Source organism: Equus przewalskii, chromosome 26, assembly GCF_037783145.1.
Source record: "Equus przewalskii isolate Varuska chromosome 26, EquPr2, whole genome shotgun sequence".
Lineage (NCBI taxonomy): Eukaryota > Metazoa > Chordata > Mammalia > Perissodactyla > Equidae > Equus > Equus przewalskii.
In genome coordinates, this window is record NC_091856.1 from 27,263,179 (window position 1) to 27,282,380 (window position 19,202).

The 19,202-nt window shown below is 38.0% G+C and overlaps 1 protein-coding gene across 15 annotated transcripts in view; it reads right to left on the reverse strand.

The window, feature by feature from the left end:
• Window positions 1-19,202, reverse strand: part of STRBP (spermatid perinuclear RNA binding protein) — a 124,597-nt gene that overhangs the window by 84,220 nt on the left and 21,175 nt on the right. For 3 of the 15 annotated variants that reach the window (XM_070596402.1, XM_070596391.1, XM_070596396.1), the window contains exons 2-3: window positions 11,701-11,739; window positions 865-953 (exon numbers count right to left, since the gene is read on the reverse strand). The exons of 8 other annotated variants lie outside the window; for them this stretch is intronic. The gene's annotated coding sequence lies outside the window, so the exon portion shown is untranslated. Of the gene's footprint in view, window positions 1-637; window positions 733-864; window positions 954-11,700; window positions 11,740-19,202 lie in introns of all 15 variants that reach the window. 4 more of the 15 variants (XM_070596392.1, XM_070596397.1, XM_070596389.1 and 1 more) reach the window with 2 other exon arrangements.

Consider the following 19,202-nt stretch of genomic DNA (forward strand, 5'->3'; position numbering starts at 1 on the left):
ATTCACAGAACAAAATAGCTTTTATTAATTCTCTCCCAGTTCAGGAACCAAAAAGGGCTATCTACTACCTACAACAGAATCTAACCAGATTCCATCTGCCTTGATTCAACCCTATCACCACTGTTTCCAATATACCATTCACTTCTAATTCCAGTCAGATCACTGAGTTCTTTCTCTCTCCCAAAAAGAAGCCAAGATTATTCTGGCCTCAGACATATTCTTTATTCATTTTCTTCATACACCTTTCACTGAGCATTTACTACGTATTTCCTATATTGTGTATGTAATATTAAGGAGATAAATAAAACATGAAATCTTATACCAAAGAGTTAATCACATAAAAGAGAGATACATGCAACTGATTAGGTAGACTCAAACAAGTATCATACTGGGGTACGAAGTCCTACTGAAAGAGAAAGATGTCAAAAAGATACCTGTAACCAACTGGAACTCATACATACTGCTGATAGGAGTGTACAGCGGGAAAACTATTCTAGAAAACTTTTTGGCATTCTCTCCTAAAGATGAACATACACAGAAGCCATGACCAGTAATTCCACTCCATGTTACATACCCACAGAAATGTGTATATATGTAAACAAAAGACATGTGCAAGAATGTTCATAGAAGAACTTACCTGTATTAGTCAAAAACTGGAAATAACTTGTACGTCCACCAACAATAGAATGGATAGTGTTGTATTCATACAATGGAACAATGTGAAATCAACTTCTGCCATGCAAAAAAACATGGATGAAGCTCACAAATGTTGAAAGAAATCATACACACAAAACATAACTTACAGCTTTGATTATATAAAGTTTGAAAATAGGGAAAACTAGTCAAGGTCAGGATAGTGGTTACCTGGTGGAGGCAAGAAGTAGGCAGTTTCTAGGAGTGGGGCATGAGAGGTTTCTGGGGTGCTGGTAATGTTCTATTTCTTCTTCTGGACACTGGTTAAAAGGATGAAGTCACTTCATGAAAACTCATCATTATACACTTATAATTTATTACTCTGTTTTATTATACTTCAATAAAAATTTACTTAAAAAAGATAGATGAGAAAGAAGTCAACAGGGAAGTAAACTAGTATTTACATTCTACTAAGTAGGAAGCACCTAGTAAGTTCTAGACTCTGCAAGGAAATTATTTTATCTAATCACAACCATCTCTAGAGGTAGATATTTGTGGTATACATGTGTCATTTCTTTTAACAGCCCCACATCTGAACCCCCTTTCCTATGTTTGGGGAATCCCCCACTTTATGAGGCAGACTCCACCTCAAGAAGGTGATTCAAAAGTAATGACTTAAAGAGGCTGGGTCCTCAGAGAATCCATTCAGGCAAGTGCTAGCAGCAGAGCAGCTTCATCCAGTTTCCAGAGACAGCAGTTCTACTTACAGTGTCTAGCATTCCCTGATAGTGTCAGCAGTTCAAACTCTAGTGTCTGTGCCTAGGATAACATTCCTGGGTACAAAACTTCTGAGCCTGTCTCTCCAGCCCTCCAGTGAGCCGCCTAATAACATCCTATTTGTAAGTTTCCTTGCCAGCGTCAATTTCTGTTGCTTACAACTAACAGCCCATTTGATAAATCAGAAAAAAGACTGACTAATTTGAAACACAGGTTAGCAGCTTTCTAAAAAGTTGAATTCACTTACCACACCGCCCAGTTATCCCATTCCTAGGTATATACCCAAGAGAAATGAAGACATAGGCCCACCCTTAAAAAAATATTTTTATATGTATTATATATCATATATACATATGATCTACGAAAATGTTTATAGCAGCTTTACTCATAATAGCTAAAAACTAGAAACAATCCAAAAATCCATCAACTGGATAATGAATAAACAAATTGTAGTATATCCATACCCTCAAATACTACTCAGCAATAAAAAGATATGAATTCTTGATACATACATTAACATGCATGAATCTCAAAAGCACTGGGCTAAACAAAAGGCTTGACTCAAAAGGAATCATACTTAATGACTCCAAATATATGATATTCTGGAAAAAGCAAAACTATAGAGACAGAAATATCAGTAGTTCCCACGAGCGGGAGGTGAAGGGAGAGAACTGACTACAAAGGAACCCAAGAGAACTTCTTGCAGTGATGGAACATTTTATATCTTGATTGTGTGGTGGTGTGGTGATTGAAAAATTCTATTAAATTTCATAGAATGGTATAACCCCAAAAGGGTGGATTTTACTATATGTGAGTATACCTCAATAAAAATGACCTTAAAAAAAAAAACACTCAACCTTAAGCCATTCACAAATAAACTCAAATTGGATCAAAGACTTGAAAGTAAGATCTGAAACCATAAAACTTCTAGAAGAAAATATAGGCAGTACACTCTTTGACATTGGTCTTAAAAGGATCATTTTGGACACCACGTCTTCTTGGACAAGGGAAACAAAAGGGAAAATAAACCAGTGGGACTTCATCAGACTAAAGAGCTTCTACAGGCAAGGGAAACCAAGATCGAAATGAAAAGACGACCCACCAATTGGGAAAAAATATTTGTAAATCATACATCCGACAAAGGGTTAATCTCCATAATATATAAAGAACTCATACAACTCAACAACAAAAAATCAAACCACCTGATCGAAAAATGGGCAGAGGATATGAACAGACATTTCTACAAAGAAGATATACAGATGGCCAACAGGCACATGAAAAGATGCTCAACATCACTGACCATCAGGGAAATGCAAATCAAAACTACACTAAGATATCACCTTATACCCATTAGAATGGCTATAATAACTAAGACAAAAAATAACAAATGTTGGAGAGGTTGTGGGGAAAAGGGAATCCTGATATACTGCTGGTGGGAATGCAAACTGGATTAGCCACTATGGGAAACAGTATGGGGATTTCTCAAAAAAAACTAAAAACAGAAACACCATATCACCCAGTCATCCCACCACTGGGTATCTATCCAAAGAACTTGAAATCAGCAATTCAAAGAGACTTATGCACCCCTATGTTCACTGCAGGATTATTCCCAATAGCCAAGACATGGAAGCAACCTAAGTGCCCATCAACTGATGACTGGATAAGGAAGATATGGTATATATATACAATGGAATACTACCCAGCCATAAAAAATGAAACATTGTCCCATTCACAACAACATGGGTGGACCTTGAGGGTATTATGTTAAGTGAAATAAGCCAGATAAAGACGAACACTGTATGATTTCACTCATATGTGGAAGATAAACAAACACATAGACAAAGAAAACTATTTAGTGGTTACCAGGGGAAGAGTGGTAGGGAGTGTGCACAAAGGGTGAAGGGGCATGCCTATAAGATGACTGACAAACAATAAAGTACAAATAATAATGTACAACTAAAATTTCACAGTGTTGTAAACTATCATAACCTCAATAAAAAAACAGAGAAAAAAAGACTCAAGAGTGGCCACTAGTCTTGCTCAAGGCCATATATACAGTAAGAAACAGATTCAAACTCAGGTTCTAATTCAAATGCCCATGCCTTGGGGCCGGCTCCGTGGCCGAGTGGTTAAGTTCACGTGCTCCACTGCGAAGGCCCAGCGTTCGGATCCTGGGCGCGGACATGGCACTGCTCGTCAGGCCACGTTGAGGCGGCGTCCCACATCCCACAACTAGAAGTACCTGCAGCTAAGATATACAACTATGTACGGGGGGGTTTGGGGAGATAAAGCAGAAAAAAAAAAAAAAGATTGGCAACAGTTGTTAGCCCAGGTGCCAATCTTTGAAAAAAAAAAAAAAAATGCCCATGCCTTGAATAAAAAGGAGATTTTAGTAGAGGCAAAGAGGGAAAGAAAATAGATTCAAGTGTTCTTTTCTCCCCCAAAACTTTTGCTTATTAAAATTTTTCAAGTCATCCCTGAGACATTACCTCCCTCATATAGTCATCCATTTATTTGCTTGTTCCACAAATACTTCTTGAATGGCTACCATGTGCCATCCACTGTTCTAAACTCCTAAGACACATCAGTGAACAAAGCAAAAATCCTTGCCCTCATGGAGCCTCAGCCTAGCAGAGGGGTTGGGAGGGACGGCAATATATCATAAAATATCATAAATAAGACAATAATGCAGTCAATCAATGTTAAAGTGCTATGGAAAAATTAAAAAGAGCAAAGTAAGAGGAAGCTACATGTGGGAAATGCAAGTCGCAGAACTAAAAATTAGAGTAAGCTTAATTGACAACATAAGTTGTTTTTTTTTTAAAGATTTTATTTTTTTCCTTTTTCTCCCCAAAGCCCCCCAGTACATAGCTGTATATTCTTCACTGTGGGTCCTTCTAGTTGTGGCATGTGGGACGCCGCCTCAGCGTGGTTTGATGAGCAGTGCCATGTCCGCGCCCAGGATTCGAACCAATGAAACACTGGGCCGCCTGCAGCAGAGCACGCGAACTTAACCACTCGGCCACGGGGCCAGCCCCGACAACATAAGTTTTGAGCAGATTTGAAAGAGGTGAAGAACATTTCAAGCAGAAAGAACAGCAAATGCAAAGGCCCTGTGTCTAAAGCATGGCTGGCCTGTCTGAAAAATAGCATGGAGGTGAATGCAATGAACCAGGGGGAATAACAGTAGATAAGGTCAGAGAAGTAATGGGGTCAGATTACACAGGCCCTTGCTTGGCTATTACTAAGTGAAATTGGGAGCCAATGCAGGGTTTGGGCAGAAAATTAATATGATCTGACATATTCCTAAAGGATTATTCTAGCTATTATGTTGAGCTAGACTGCTGGAGGCAAAGGTACACAAAATACAGAAAGGCTTCTGATAAGGAATCTTTTACAAAGATCCAGGTGAGAGATGATGATCAGACTAAGATGTCGGCAACAGTGGAGGTGGTGAGACGTGTTTCCACTCTGTGTATACTTTGAACGTAAAGGCAACAGGACTTCCTAGCAGATTGGATATGGGATGTGAGAAAGGAGTGAAGGTTAGCACCAAGGTTTTTGGCCTGGACAACTTGGAAGATGGAACTGTCTTCATCAGAGATAAGGAGACCTGTGGATGGAGCATATTATAATGAGAAGGAAAGGGGTTTGGTTCTAGACATGTTCCATTTAAGATGTCTACTAGACATCCTGGTGACAATGTTGACTGGGCAGTTGAATATGTGGCTCTGAAGCACAAAAAAAAGAGATCTCAGCTAGAGATATCAATTTGGGAGCCAGTGTACAGAGAGTATTAAGTATAAGTATAGATAAGATCCCCAATGGGAACTCCAATTTTAATAAGTAGAAAGAAAGGAGGAAATCACAAAAGAAACTGATAAGGACTGATCAATAAAATGGGGTGGGGGACATAATAAAATAGGGGAAAGGGAGAAGAATGTGTGGTGTCCCAGAAGCCAAAAGTGAAAAAAGTGTACCAAGGAGGAATGACTAATGAACTGTGTCAAATGCTGTTTATGAGTCAAACACAATAAGGACTGAGAAGTGGCTCTGAATTTAGGTACCCTGATGTTACTGACAACCTTATCAAGGGCAGTTTCAGTTGAGAAGTAGGGAAAAAAGCCTGATTAAAGTTCCTTAACAGAGAAAGATGGAGAAACTGGAACATTGCTGGTGGGAATGTAAAATGCAGTCCTTTTGGAAAACAGTTTGCCAGTCCCTCAAATGTTAAACATAACGTTATAACATGACCCAGCAATTCTACTCCTGGGTGTGTACCCAAGAGAACTGAAAACATACATTCACACAAAAACGTGAATAGGAAAGTTCACAGCAGCGTATTTCATAACAACCAAAAAGTGGCAACAACTCAAATCTCCATCAAATGATGGATAAATAAAATATGATACACATCCATACAACGGATATTATTCAGCCATAAAAAGGAAAGAAGGATATATGTTACAACATGGATGAACCTTGAAAACATTATGCTAGCATAATTAAGGACCTGCACATATTATATGATACCATTTATATGAAATTTCCAGAATAGGCAGATCCATAGAGACAGAAAGTAGATTTGTGGTTGCCAGGAACAGCAGGGTGGAAGTGATTGCTAAGGGATATGAGGTTTCTTATGGGAAGATGAAAATGTTCTGGAATTAGATGATGGCAATGAATGCACAACTTTATGAATATATTAAAAACCACTGAATTGTACACTTCAAATGGTGAATTTTATGGTATATGAAGTATATCTCAATTAAAAAAATACTAGAAGAAGAAAGAGAATAAGAGGAAAGAAACTAGAAACAACTGAACAGAGACAACTCTTTCCAGAAGTTTTGCTTGCAAAGGAGGGCAATAACTAGGACACAAACTGACAGTGAAAGTGGGGTCAAGAGAAAGCATTTTTAAAGTGGGGAAAAATAAACATTCACATGCTGATGAATGATCCAACAGAAAGCAAAATAGTGATGCAGGAAAACCGGAGGGGGGGATTCTTGGAGCAATATCCTTGAGTAGTTGAGAGGGAATGGTATCTAGTATAAAAGTGAAGGGACTGTCTTTGATAGATGCACAGGTAGTTCATCTACAGTAACAGGAGTGAGGGCAGAATGCATAGGTATAGAGTGCTTCAGTGAAGTAGAACACACTGGTTGAATGAGAGAGGTGTTATGGGTTTAAAGAGAAAGGGGATGGTGTAAAAGAACTGTCTAGAAGAGTGACAGAGCAAATGAACGAGGTACATATGATTGCCTGGCAGCATTAAGGACCCACTTGAGGTTCAAGGTCATGAATTTAAAAATAAGATCAGTCAGCACAGGTGTGGGGGGGTGTGTGCGTGCACACATACATGCATGTGTCTTCCAGCTTTGATCAGATGCACGGGTACAAGTACAGAATAGGAGAGTCGGATTTAACCAGGTTTGTAAGTTTTGCCAAGTGAATATGATAAAGCAAGAAGGGCATGAAGTTGAGAGTATATGCAGAGGCGTTTGTTTAATGACTCACTATGGAATTCAAGCTGGCTGAGAAAGAGAGTGAGAACATAAGAAGATAAAAGACAATGGAAAAGTGGTAGGATCAATGGGTCTGAGGTCCATGGTCTGACTGAGGTCCATGGAAAACAAGATCACTAGAGGAGGAGAGTTCAAGGAACCAGAGGCCAGTATGTTACAAGAATCATCTACGTGTAAGTCATCCCTAAATGTTCAAGCCCAAGAAACCATTCCAGTTTCTGAACAGCAAATAGATTCTTATACTTATCAAAAAATTTTGCATTCAACTGTCATTTATTATGCCACCCCCAACTCAAACACTGGCATGCCAAGTGCAAGTCCCATGCATTTTTATCTATTTATTTAGTAACTTACATAAATTTCCTAATATACTCCTGGGCATATTCCAGGTGCTAATAAATACTTATTGATGGATACAGGACCTTAATGAGTTATACAGCCACGGAGGGAGGGAATGGAAAGACAGACAAGTGAGCAATTGTCCTTTCCATATCACATATATCAGAGACAATTCCTCACCATTTACAGCTGTCTGCCTTTCAGACTACATCACACATTCATTTACCAATCATTGTCCCTCATATTTACATTCAAAGACACTGCAGCTGATGAGGCAATTTTCTATGTCTGGCTGCAAAGACTATACACCCTTAGTAATCGAAATTAGAGAAGACACAGCCATTTCATCAAAGGAAAATTTCTGTTTTAAAATTGCTTTAACTAAAACAGCTTGTATCTTCCACATACTTTTCTTCAAGAACACACGTGCATCATTATTTTAACAAAAAGCATACATTTTAAATTCCTAGTATTGATGGGGGGAAAACAGAAGGCGTAACAATTATGTCCAAAAAAAAGATAAACCTATATTGAGTTCTAAAGCAATTACAAACGCCTCTTTGCACAACTCTACCTCTCAGTCACAGAACGGAGGGAATAAGTAATCTTCCTATAACATAATGGGTCTCTTCTCTGTGCATTAGAATAAGCACAGGGAGCTTTCTAAGCTGGACGTTGTGCCCTCACACCCCCCGCAGAGACCAATTTAACTCTTCTGGGATGGGATCTAGATTATCAGTATTTTTTTAAACTCTCCAGAAGATTCTAATATACAGCCAGGTTTGAGAACTACAGATCTAATCTAATCTTTTCATCTGTATCAGCAGCCCATACTTCTCTCCTGTACTTCAGATTTCATATCCAAGTAGCTTCTACACATTTCCATCTGGAGGATGACATGGATACCCCAAACGCAAATGTCCAATCCTAAAGTCAGCATTTGTTTCCCAAATGTATTTTCTCCCTGTGTTTCTTTTTGTTCTTTAACATTCCAGATTGTGAAATATAACTTACATACAGAAAAATGCATAAAACACATAAGCACAATTTAATAGTCCTAAAAGAAGTGCCCTTGTAATTATCAGCCAGATCAAGAAATATACCACTAACAGCACCTCAGTCTCCTATATTTCTTATCTTGGTTGGTATCCCAATTCATCTAGTCACCAAGGTCAGAAGATCAGGGGGCATCATCTTAAGATTTGTTCATCTCCCCCTACATCCAATAAATCCCAGGTACTGAAGATTTTACTGCCTAAATATCTTCTCTCTTGTCTTTCACTGCCATTTTCTTAGTCCAGGCTCTCAAGAGGATGAACTTGCCTCCAGTTTATCAAGTAAAATGATCTCTTAAGGAAACAAATCTGATTGCCACCTACTCCTCCTGGCTTCACATATCTTAGCAAGATTCTCCATGAACTGGCTCTGATCTCCCTCTCTCTGGACTCTAACAAACTTGCCTCACTTTAAAAACTACACCACAAGTACTAATGTGCTTACAATTACCTAAACACATTATGCCATTGCCTATCTTTCTACTGCTGCTCTTCTGTAGGGCATATCCTTCCTTCCCACTGCTGTACTTGAATTTATCTTTCAAAACCCAACGCAGCCACCAATTTCTCCAGGAAGCTGTCCCTTTCCCTACTCCTTCCCTAAATAGTCATTCATTGCCCCTCTATGCTATTTCTGTACCCTGTTCTTGTCTATAGATTCATCACACTTGTAGTTAGAAACATTTTTCAGTGTCAGCCTCACTTACAACAGCCCCATATTCGCCCTGGGAACTGTCTCTTCTATCCCCCTTACTTCACTCCATCCACAAAGGCAGTCTTCCAACAGGAGTCATGTACTTCAAAACCCTGTCCTCAGCATAGCTGAACCAGGGCTAGGCCAGTCAGATTCTACCTCCCAGGAATTTGGAACTGAAATTAAAACAGAAAACTGGTATCTCTGTGTGGCTGAAATCTATTAGTTTTAAAAGAAAGGCTGTGGAGGCAGCCATATTCTACCATATACACTAAAAAGAAGGGAAAGTAGATCTTCAAAGAGAAAAGAAAGAACAGATGAGCAGAGTGAAACAGAGGTAAGAGGAGACAGTCCTTAAGCCTTCCAGTTCTTGGTTCCAGTCCTTCCTAAAGCCCCTCTAAATTCTTGCCCTTGAGTTCTGAAAGCAAGACCTGTATCTTTAGATACTGGTTTCTATTATTTGCAACTGAAAAGTTCAAGTACTATACTGAATTTACTTTCTTACACACGTCTCTCCCATTTATCCCATTTATTAGCACCGTGAAGGCAGAGGCTGTGTCTTCATCTCTCTGCTGCCAGACTAGTACAGATCCTGGAAAATGTCAGGTGTTCAATTAACGACTGCCATCAACAGCACACTTAAGAGTTCTGCATTTTTAATACGTAAATTTTAACTTAAAAAAAGTGTAAACAAGTATTGAACTCTAGCTAATTATTCGCATGCCGAAGTACTTAGAGGTAAACTGTAAGGATGCCTGCAATTTATTTTGAAATACATCAAAAATAAGATGGCCTGACAGATAGATAGTAGGATAGATATGTGATAAAAGAAGTCAAAGAAAACATTAAGTGCTGAGGTTGAGCTAATGGTAGAATATATAGGTGTTCACTGTACAATTCTTTCAACTTTTTTGCATGTTTAAATTTTTAAATAATAAAATGCTTAAAGAAAAATGTAACAGCAATACATTTGCACTGCCTTATATGGAAAAGGTCCATACACATACTCGTATTAACGGATTTCATTGCCCTCTGCCTTAAAATGACAATTCAAAGGACTGTAATAGGTACCTAGGTGATTTTCTCTCACTGATTAGAAGGTTTCCAAAGTGTTTTGTCTGTCTTTCCAGTTCACATGCTTGGTTTACAGTGACAGCAGTGAGGTACAATTAAAATGTAAAACTAAATACTTCCAATTTAATCCCTCCTTTAAAACTAGTTTTAGAAAACATATTAAAGTTAGATAGGATGGTTCAAATCATGTTTCCTATTATCAAGACCATTTATCAAGACAAAGGAAAAGAGAGGGCAGCTTTATGCTGTTAACTTTCTCTTGACAAGACAGAAAAATACATTAGGAGAATCAGGAGATAAGAATCAGAGAATCAAGGACTGTTAAAAGTGGTCAAAAAGACTAACACAAGATCCTTATTTCTCAAAGGGAAAAGTAAGACCCAAAGAGGTGAAGTATCTTGCCCAAGATCACCAAACAATTTTTTAGCAAGGCTCAGGCTCAAACCCTGGACTCGTGACTAAAAGTTCAGTGCTCTCTCCATCCTTTGTAGTCTTAGATCCTTTTTTTTTTGAGGAGTAACATTACATGAAGTAGCTCGCTCAGCTTAAATATCTTGTATATGGTCCAACTGGTTTAACTTTTTTTGGACTAGGCATTCAGGTTATAAATACAAGTGAATACAAGAATCACAATATGACCAGGATTCAAATAACAAACCTAATAATTCACTGTAACTGAATTCATTAAAATGGCCTGAAAGTGCTGTCCCATCATTTTTAGGCAAATAAAGAGGCACTAACAGAATTTCAGCAGCACACTTGCCTTCTCATTCCTTGTCTGTGGTAGAAGGCCAAAATTTTACATGTACTTTTCCAAAAAGTGAATAACTCAAAGCTACAGAAGTTGGAGGATGAACCTTTTTTTTAAAATTCATTCTATTTTTAAGTCTATTTTTTTTATTCAAAGTGGATATGCTAAAATAATGGATTACAGAAGATCTGGATAATTCTATTTATTCGTGCAAAAGCATTCAAGGAATGCTAGTCCATGCTGTATAAAGACCTCAGTTAGGCTTTGGTGAATTTATGATGCAACCACTGTATTTCTATTGATATCTTGTCAGAAAACTGAAAATCTAAGAAAAGACTGGATCACTTAAGGCACAATTTCAGCAAAATACAATTATCCCGGAGAGCTATAGGTCACCAATCAGATGCAAACAGAATAGTATTTGTCCGATCTTTGTCCCTTTCATGGCAAAACTAAAGCTGTAAGGAATGTTGAAAGGGTAGTCTGCTATATGGAAAATAAATTTAAATCATGCTACTTCTATTTAAAATTCAGTTGTACTAAAGTCACCTCTTCAGAAATAATTTAGGAATAGAAAGCTCAACAAGATAGGTTCCAAGAAAAACAATCAAAAATAAGTCAACCAGAATGAGCTTGCTGCCTCTGCTATATTAAAATGGGAATGTGTAGAAGTCTCCACCTTACTTTCTGATTAATAATCCATCTGTACAAATACTTAACATTCTGCCATAGTCCATAGCTTCCAACTCCTAAATCAGATTACCACAAACTCTGCCACTGAAAATGTACTTCACTAAGAACATTTCAACATTGATGAAATATTCAAACTACTAAAGAATGGCACCTTACCTTCAGTGTGTCAGCAAGGTGAAAGGCCTCCTCCAGCTTCTATAAAGGAAAAAATGTTCTCAATTTCTTGAGCAGCATGTACTAAAATGGTTTTTCACCACATAGTAAGTACAGCAAAGTTATCTGTGAAATTACATAGATAAGCACTGTATTTCACAAGAAATACCTCTACGTACTAGGAGAAAACATAACTATGGCAATTATTTTATTTCTATTTTTTATTTCCTTTGCTCATTTTACACATCATTTTATCTATAAGGCTATATCTAGACAAGGCTATAAAACATAACTTCTAAAGAGAGTCAAATCTCTGTTTTCTGGTATTCCATTAACTGGCATATGTAAAGCATGATGTCATTTATGAATGTAACAATGACTATGAAGCAATGTAAGTTCTTGAAGTACTTTCTGAATCTTCAAAATAAGACCAGATTATGCCAGTAATTTGTCAGCATATCATACCGGACATCAGCAATATTATACTGGACACACTGTTAAAGAAAGATGTAAGAGTAGTGATGACAGTAAGTATAAAAATTGTTGGATAGGGGGCCGGCCCCATTGCCGAGTGGCTAAGTTCACGTGCTCTGCTTTGGTGGCCTGGGATTCACAGGTTCGGATCCTGGGCCCAGACCTACACGCCACTCATCAAGCCACGCTGTGGTGGCATCCCACATAGAAGAACTAGAATGACCTACAACTAGTATATACAAGTATGTACTGGGACTTTGGGGAGAAAGAAAAAAAAATAAAGGAAGATTAGCAACAGATGTTAGTCAGGGCCAATATTCCTCACACAAAAAAAATTAAAAAATAACTATTGGATAGAATTTTCTGCCCCGAAAAATGGTGTGTTATACAAACTGCACTGACCCTGAAGCCAGGAGATCTGGATTTAACTACCAGTTCTGCAACTTCCTAGCTGGTTTCCTTTAATGTTTAATCACCCAAGTCTCAGTTTTCTCATTTACAATGGGAATATCACTACCTGCTTTATCAACTTACCCCACAGGACTGTTATAAGAATCAAGAGTTGAATGTGTACAATCATACTTTGTGAACACAGCATTGGGCATTCCCACCGAAATCTACAGCATTACAAGTGTGGTGGAGACTCTTAACCGTCCACCAAAATCCACTGTGTGTTTCTTCCAAAGTAAGAAAGTTGTAGCTGGGAATGAGGCTCCCCACCTTCACATTCTGTAGCTGAAAATGCACTCCCCCAAGAACATTTCAACACTGATGAAACATTCAAAATACTACAGAATGACACCTTACCTCCTAGTGTAAGCAAGGAAAAAGGACATTACATTTCCTAATCCCTCTGCAGCTAGATAAGGCAATGAGACTAAACCCTCAGCCATGGAAGTGAACAGGAATTTTATTTGCAACTTTCACCTCACTTGCTTAAGAGAAAATCTCTTGCCCTATACTTTTAACAAGGACAACCTTGGAAGCCACGTGTTGAAGATGGTAGAATCCCCATCAGCCTTAATGCCTGAGCTTCTTAAATGCCTAAATAAATGAGAGCCACATGCTGATGTGGACACTTGCTCTGGACTATTACGCACTGCATTTTGGGGTTTTAGCCAATGTATTTCAGGGCTCTAATTCAGCAGCTAGACTTATTGACAAATACAGTAGACAAGCCCTCATACAAGGTGATGGGTGCAAATACAAAATCCTTAACAGGAACTTAACAAGCTTCCAATGTCCTCACACAGGTTAAGACATAAAAGATAAAATAAAATTCCCAATATGACAGTTTCCCAGAAAGACATTATCTGAGAAGACTGCAAAGCATAGAGGATAAGAGAATAAGCCCTAAAATCAAGCTGCCTGGGTTCAAATCCCTACTCTACCACTTACTAAGCATGTAACTTTGTGATAGGAAATTAACCTCTTTATCTCATGTAAAGTGAGAATAAAAGCAGTACTCAGCTCATTGAGTTGTTGTGATGTTTAAATGAAAAAAATTCCATGTTTTAAAGCTGCTTAGTAGAGTGCATGGCATAAGAGCACTCACTAAATGTTAGCTTTATTTAAAATTATAAAATTCATCACGATACTGCACAATTTCACTGAGCTGATCAAGTCTCAGTAAGGTAGGCTACTGGAACGCTATCAAAGATTCTCTATAGCCTAGTTGGAGGTGCAAAGTATTCTAGCAGATATGCAATTAAACCTAGATTCCCTTAAAGGCAAATTAAGAGCATCTAACTTCCAGTAACCAAAAAAGACAGCTGCATAAAAGAAGCATAACCTAGGGTCTGGCTATTTACAAACCATAACAGCGACCAAGAGAAAACAGTGCATTGTATTAAGACAACTCAATTTCAGCACAGGCTGTACAGGGACTCTGATGGCACTTTTTTCCAAAACAAAAGGAGTCATCCTAGCATCCCACATATGCAGACAAATTTATAAATAGTTGAGGATCCAAATAATCTAAAAATGTAGAGAGAGACTCCCCAAGGAAATTTCAGAAGTTTGGCCTGCCTTTCTAACAATAAATCTTACAGCATAAAATAGAGCTTTGTTATTTATACACAAAAGAGAAAATTCATAACAGACATTAAACCTAGGTATATCATAAAAGCAATTCCATATTTTTAAAAAAGACACTCCAAAAATAAATTCTACAGTATAATGCCACCTGGAGAGCAGGCATAAGTTCAATAAATTGTACAAGGAGAAAAGCAAATTCAATTATGATGTTACAAAAGTTTCAGAATGAGAATCTCTAAGTGTTACTTAAGATTTCCTCAGAAGTGGCAGTAGCATTTATGGTTTGCTACCCCTAAAAATAAACAATACGTAAAATAAGATAAGTAAAACAAAACAAAAGCCTTCTTAGTATGGAATGCCTGTCCTGCCCTCCCTGCCTATCCAAATCTTACTCTTCCTGGGCCATATTTAGTCTCAGTGCCACAATGAGGCCCAATGAAGATGCCTACTCTGACCTCTTTATTTGTACCTGTACCACAGATTTAGGTACCACGGCACAGAATGCCTTGCATTTTCATGAGTATAACTTATCACTGAGAGCAAAACTCCTGAAGGGGAAGGACTGTTGACTCCTTTTAAGCTATTCTTACAGCAGGAACAGAGTAATAACAATTATCACTTACAGTGTACTGAATGCCTCTCGCACTGAGCTAGGCACACACAATTTTAATGGAAAATTACAAAATATTTTATAAATACAAATTACTAGGTGAAATATTTGAATTTATGAAGAATGTTAATAAAATGAGTATGTGTGAACCAGTCATCCACCATGAGAACCAGTACATTAACAGTACAGCTAAAGCAACCCAAACAGTTTTCATCTTCACAGCAGCCCTATGAGGCAAGCAGGTATGCCCCCAGGGGGATACAGGCTCATAGTGGGAACTTAACCAAGACCACAAAGCTATGTGGTAGAGCCCACATTCAAACCAGGTCTTCTTTAAGCCCATTTTCTTTCCACTATACTTTAGTGTATTACCTGGATTTGCACTTCTCCTCCACCTACTTAAACCCTACTTATTCTTCAAGCCCCAACTCCTTCAAAAATTCCTCTTCAAAGTTCAATGAAAGCAAGGTCTATATTTTACACTTCTTTGATTGTATCCCCAAATTTTAGCACTATGCTAGACCCAGAGTCTAAATACTGTCTGCCCACTACACTGAAATCTAGAGATACTGCATTTTTTTAATGTCATCACATCTACAAATTCAAGAAGGCAAACAAAAAAGAGCCAGGCACCAATGGCTAAACCTTTTTACTTCTTCCAGATCTCATCATGTTCCAGTGCTCCAAGGCTCTGTCCTAGGCCCCCTTGTCTTTCATCACACTTCTAAGTAGCCTATTCCAGTTTCATGACTCTAAATAATGTCTATATACAGATCACCAAACTATACCTATTACACTGGCCTCTACCTGGACTCTAGACTTGTCTATACAACTGATGACTGACATCATTGAAAACAAAGTAGTCAAAACAAGACTGTGAATTTTTCCCCCCAAAACCTACTCCTCTCTCAAATCTTACTCATCTCACAAAACATCAATAAATAGCCATCTGAGCTCTAAAAGGAAAAAATTCAGCCCTGACATACAGACCGTCAACATAGCCTATCAACTCTACCTCTAAAATATATCCTGCATCCTTTCCTAGCATCATCTTTCACCTCAACTGAAACAGCCTCCTAATTCATCTTCCTGCTTTTATTCTGGCCCCTAGGTACAATCTTTTCCCCATACAACAACTGAGTCATCATTTGAAACTTCAAACCTTTTCACTCCCCTATTTAAAAATCTTCCAGTGGCTTCTCATCAACCTCAGAATAAAAATCATTCTCATCACCCAGACTTACAAAGTCCCAGCTGATTTGGCCCCTGCCCCCCTCACCAAACTCACCTGTATATATCTATATGTCTATCTATAGCTAGAGCTATATCTCTTCCTCTCTCTCCCTCTTGCTCATTACACTCCAATCACTCTGTCCTCCTTTACGGTTCCTCCCAAATACCAGTTGTGTCCCTGCACTGCAATAGCTGTTCCCTCTGACTGGAATAGTCTTCTCCTTTTGTTCCTAAAGTTGACTCTTTCTTAACATTCAGATCTAACCATAAATGAGCTGTCTGATCATAAATGAGGCCTTCCCTGATCATCCAATCAAGTAGTCAGCCTTTCACTTTCCTATTTTAATATCAACCTATTTTAATTATCTGCATAGCACTTAACTTGTGTATTTCTTGATTATTTGTTTACCATTTCCCCACAGGAACACAAGCTCAATGAGAGAAGGGAGCTTGCCTGTCTTATTTACCACCATATTCTGGTGCCTAGAACAGTGCCTGGCCCACAACAGACACCCATAAGGCTGTTGAGTGAAGACATTTATGAATAAATGAACAACCGCTTCCATTTCCATTGCTCTATTAACGGTGTTTTTTAGCACCAAAGGAGGGGAGACGGGAGTTAAAAAGTTAACATTTTACTAGTTATAAACAAATATCTCCATCCAATCTAAGTAGTTTGAGTACTTTCTCTACAGAATTACTTCTCTCTAATCTCATTCCAATTTATTAAAATCCAATGGTAAAGATGCACCATAGTAAAGCTGTCAATTTTTCCCAAATTCATCTACAGACTTAATAAAATTCCTGTAAAGGTTTTCTTATAGGCACAAATTTATTCTGAAATCTATATGGAAAGGTACAAAACCTAGAATTGCTAAAACAATTTTGAAAAAGAAGATAAAAGAGAGTCACTCTAACCAATTTAAAGACTTACTATATATCTACAGTAATCAAGACTGTATGGTACTGGTAGAAGGACAGACAACACGCAGATCAATGGAACAGCATAGAGAACCCAGAAAGAGATCCACACGAACATGTCCAATTGAGTTTTGACAAAGGTGCAAAAGCAATTCAATGGAGGAAGGATCGCCTTTTCAATAAATGATACTGGAGGAATGGACATCCACAGGCCAAAAAAAAAGGAAAGGAAGAACTTTGATCTAAACCTCACACCATATACAAAAAACTAATTCAAAATGGATCACAAACTTAAATGTACAATTACAAAAACTTCCAGGGAAAAATCATATGAGAAAATCTTCAGGACATAGAGCTAGGTCAAGAGTTCTTAGAGTTTGGCCCCGTGGCCGAGTGGTTAAGTTCACGCGCTCTGCTTCGGCAGCCCAGGGTTTCGCCAGTTATAATCCTGGGCATGGATATGGCACCACTCATCAGGCCATGCTGAGGAGGTACCCCACATGGCACAGCTAGAAGGACCCACAACTGAAAATGCACAACTGTGTTCCGGGGGGCTTTGGGGAGAAAAAGGAAAAAATAAAATCTTTTAAAAAAAAAGAGTTCTTAGACTTGACACCAAAAGCGAGATCCATAAAATGTAAACCTGATAAATTGAACCTCATTTTGTTCTAGGAAAGACCCAGTTAAAAAGATAAAAAAAACCAAGCTAATAAAGACTGGAAGAAAATATGTGCAAATTACATGTCCAATAAAAGACTTCTATTTGGAATATATAAAGAACTCTCAAAACTCAACAGTAAAAAAACAAACAATCCAATTAGAAAATGGGCAAAAGACATGAACAAACATTTCACTGAAAACTACACAGAGATGGCAAGAACATGAAAAGATGTTCAATATCATTAGCCACCAGAGAAATACAAATTAAAACCACAATGAGACATCACTACACATTGATCTGAACCACTAAAATATAAAATAATTCATTGCTGGTGGGAATACAAAACAGTAGAGCCACTTTGGAAAACCAGTTGACAGTTTATTACAAAGTTACGCAGTCTTAACCACACAATCCAGGAATCACACTTCTAGGTATTTACCCAAATGAACTGAAAACTTAGGTCCACACAATTACCTGCATGCAAATGTTTATAGCAGTTTTATTCATAATTTCCAAAAACTGGAAACTACGATGTCCTTCAACAGGTGAATAAATGGTGATACATCTATACAGTGGAATATTATTCAGCAATTTAAAAAATGAGCTATCAAACCACCAAAAGACATGGAGTAACTTTAAATGTATGTTGCTAAGTGAAAGAAGCTAACGTGAAAAGGCTACAGACATATGACTTTAATTATACGACATTCTGGAAAAGGCAAAACTATAGGGACAGGAAAAAGATCAGTGGTAGTGAGGGGTTAGGGGTTGGGGAAGGATGAAGGGGCAAAGACAGAAGTTTGTTTTTTGGGGGGGGGTTTTGGGGTTTTTTTGCTGAGGAAGATTTGCCTGAGCTAATATCCGTTGCCAATCTTCCTCTTCTTTTTTTGTATGTGAGCCGCGACCACAACATGGCCACTAACAGATGAGTCGTGTGGTTCTGCGCCCAGGAACTGAACCCAGGCTGCTGAAGTGGAGTGCACCAAACTTAACCACTAGGCCACTGGGGCTGGCCCAACAGAAGATTTTTTAGGGCAATGAAACTATTCTGTAGGATACCATAAGGGATACATACACACTTGTCAAAACCCACAGAATGTACATGGATGGACCTTGAGGGAATTATGTTAAGTGAAATAAGCCAGACAGAAAAGGACAATCTCTGTATGACTCCACTCATATGAGGAATTTAAACCTGTGGACAAAGAGAACAGATTAGTGGCTACCAGGGAAAAGGGGGGGTGGGGGGTGGACACAAAGGGTGAAGGGTTGCACCTACAACACGACTGACAGACAACAATATACAAGTGAAATTTCACAAGATTGTAACCTATCATTAACTCAATAAAAAGTTTAAAAAAAAATAAAAAGGTTTAAAAACTAAAAAAAAAAGAAACCCACAGAATGTACAACACAAAGAGTGAACCCTAATGTAAACTATGGACTTCAGTTAATAATAATGTATCAATATTGGTCCATCAACTTTAACAAATTTACTATACTAATATAAGATGGTAATAAAAGGGGAAAGCAGTGAAGGAGGAAAGTATATATGGGAACTCTATTATC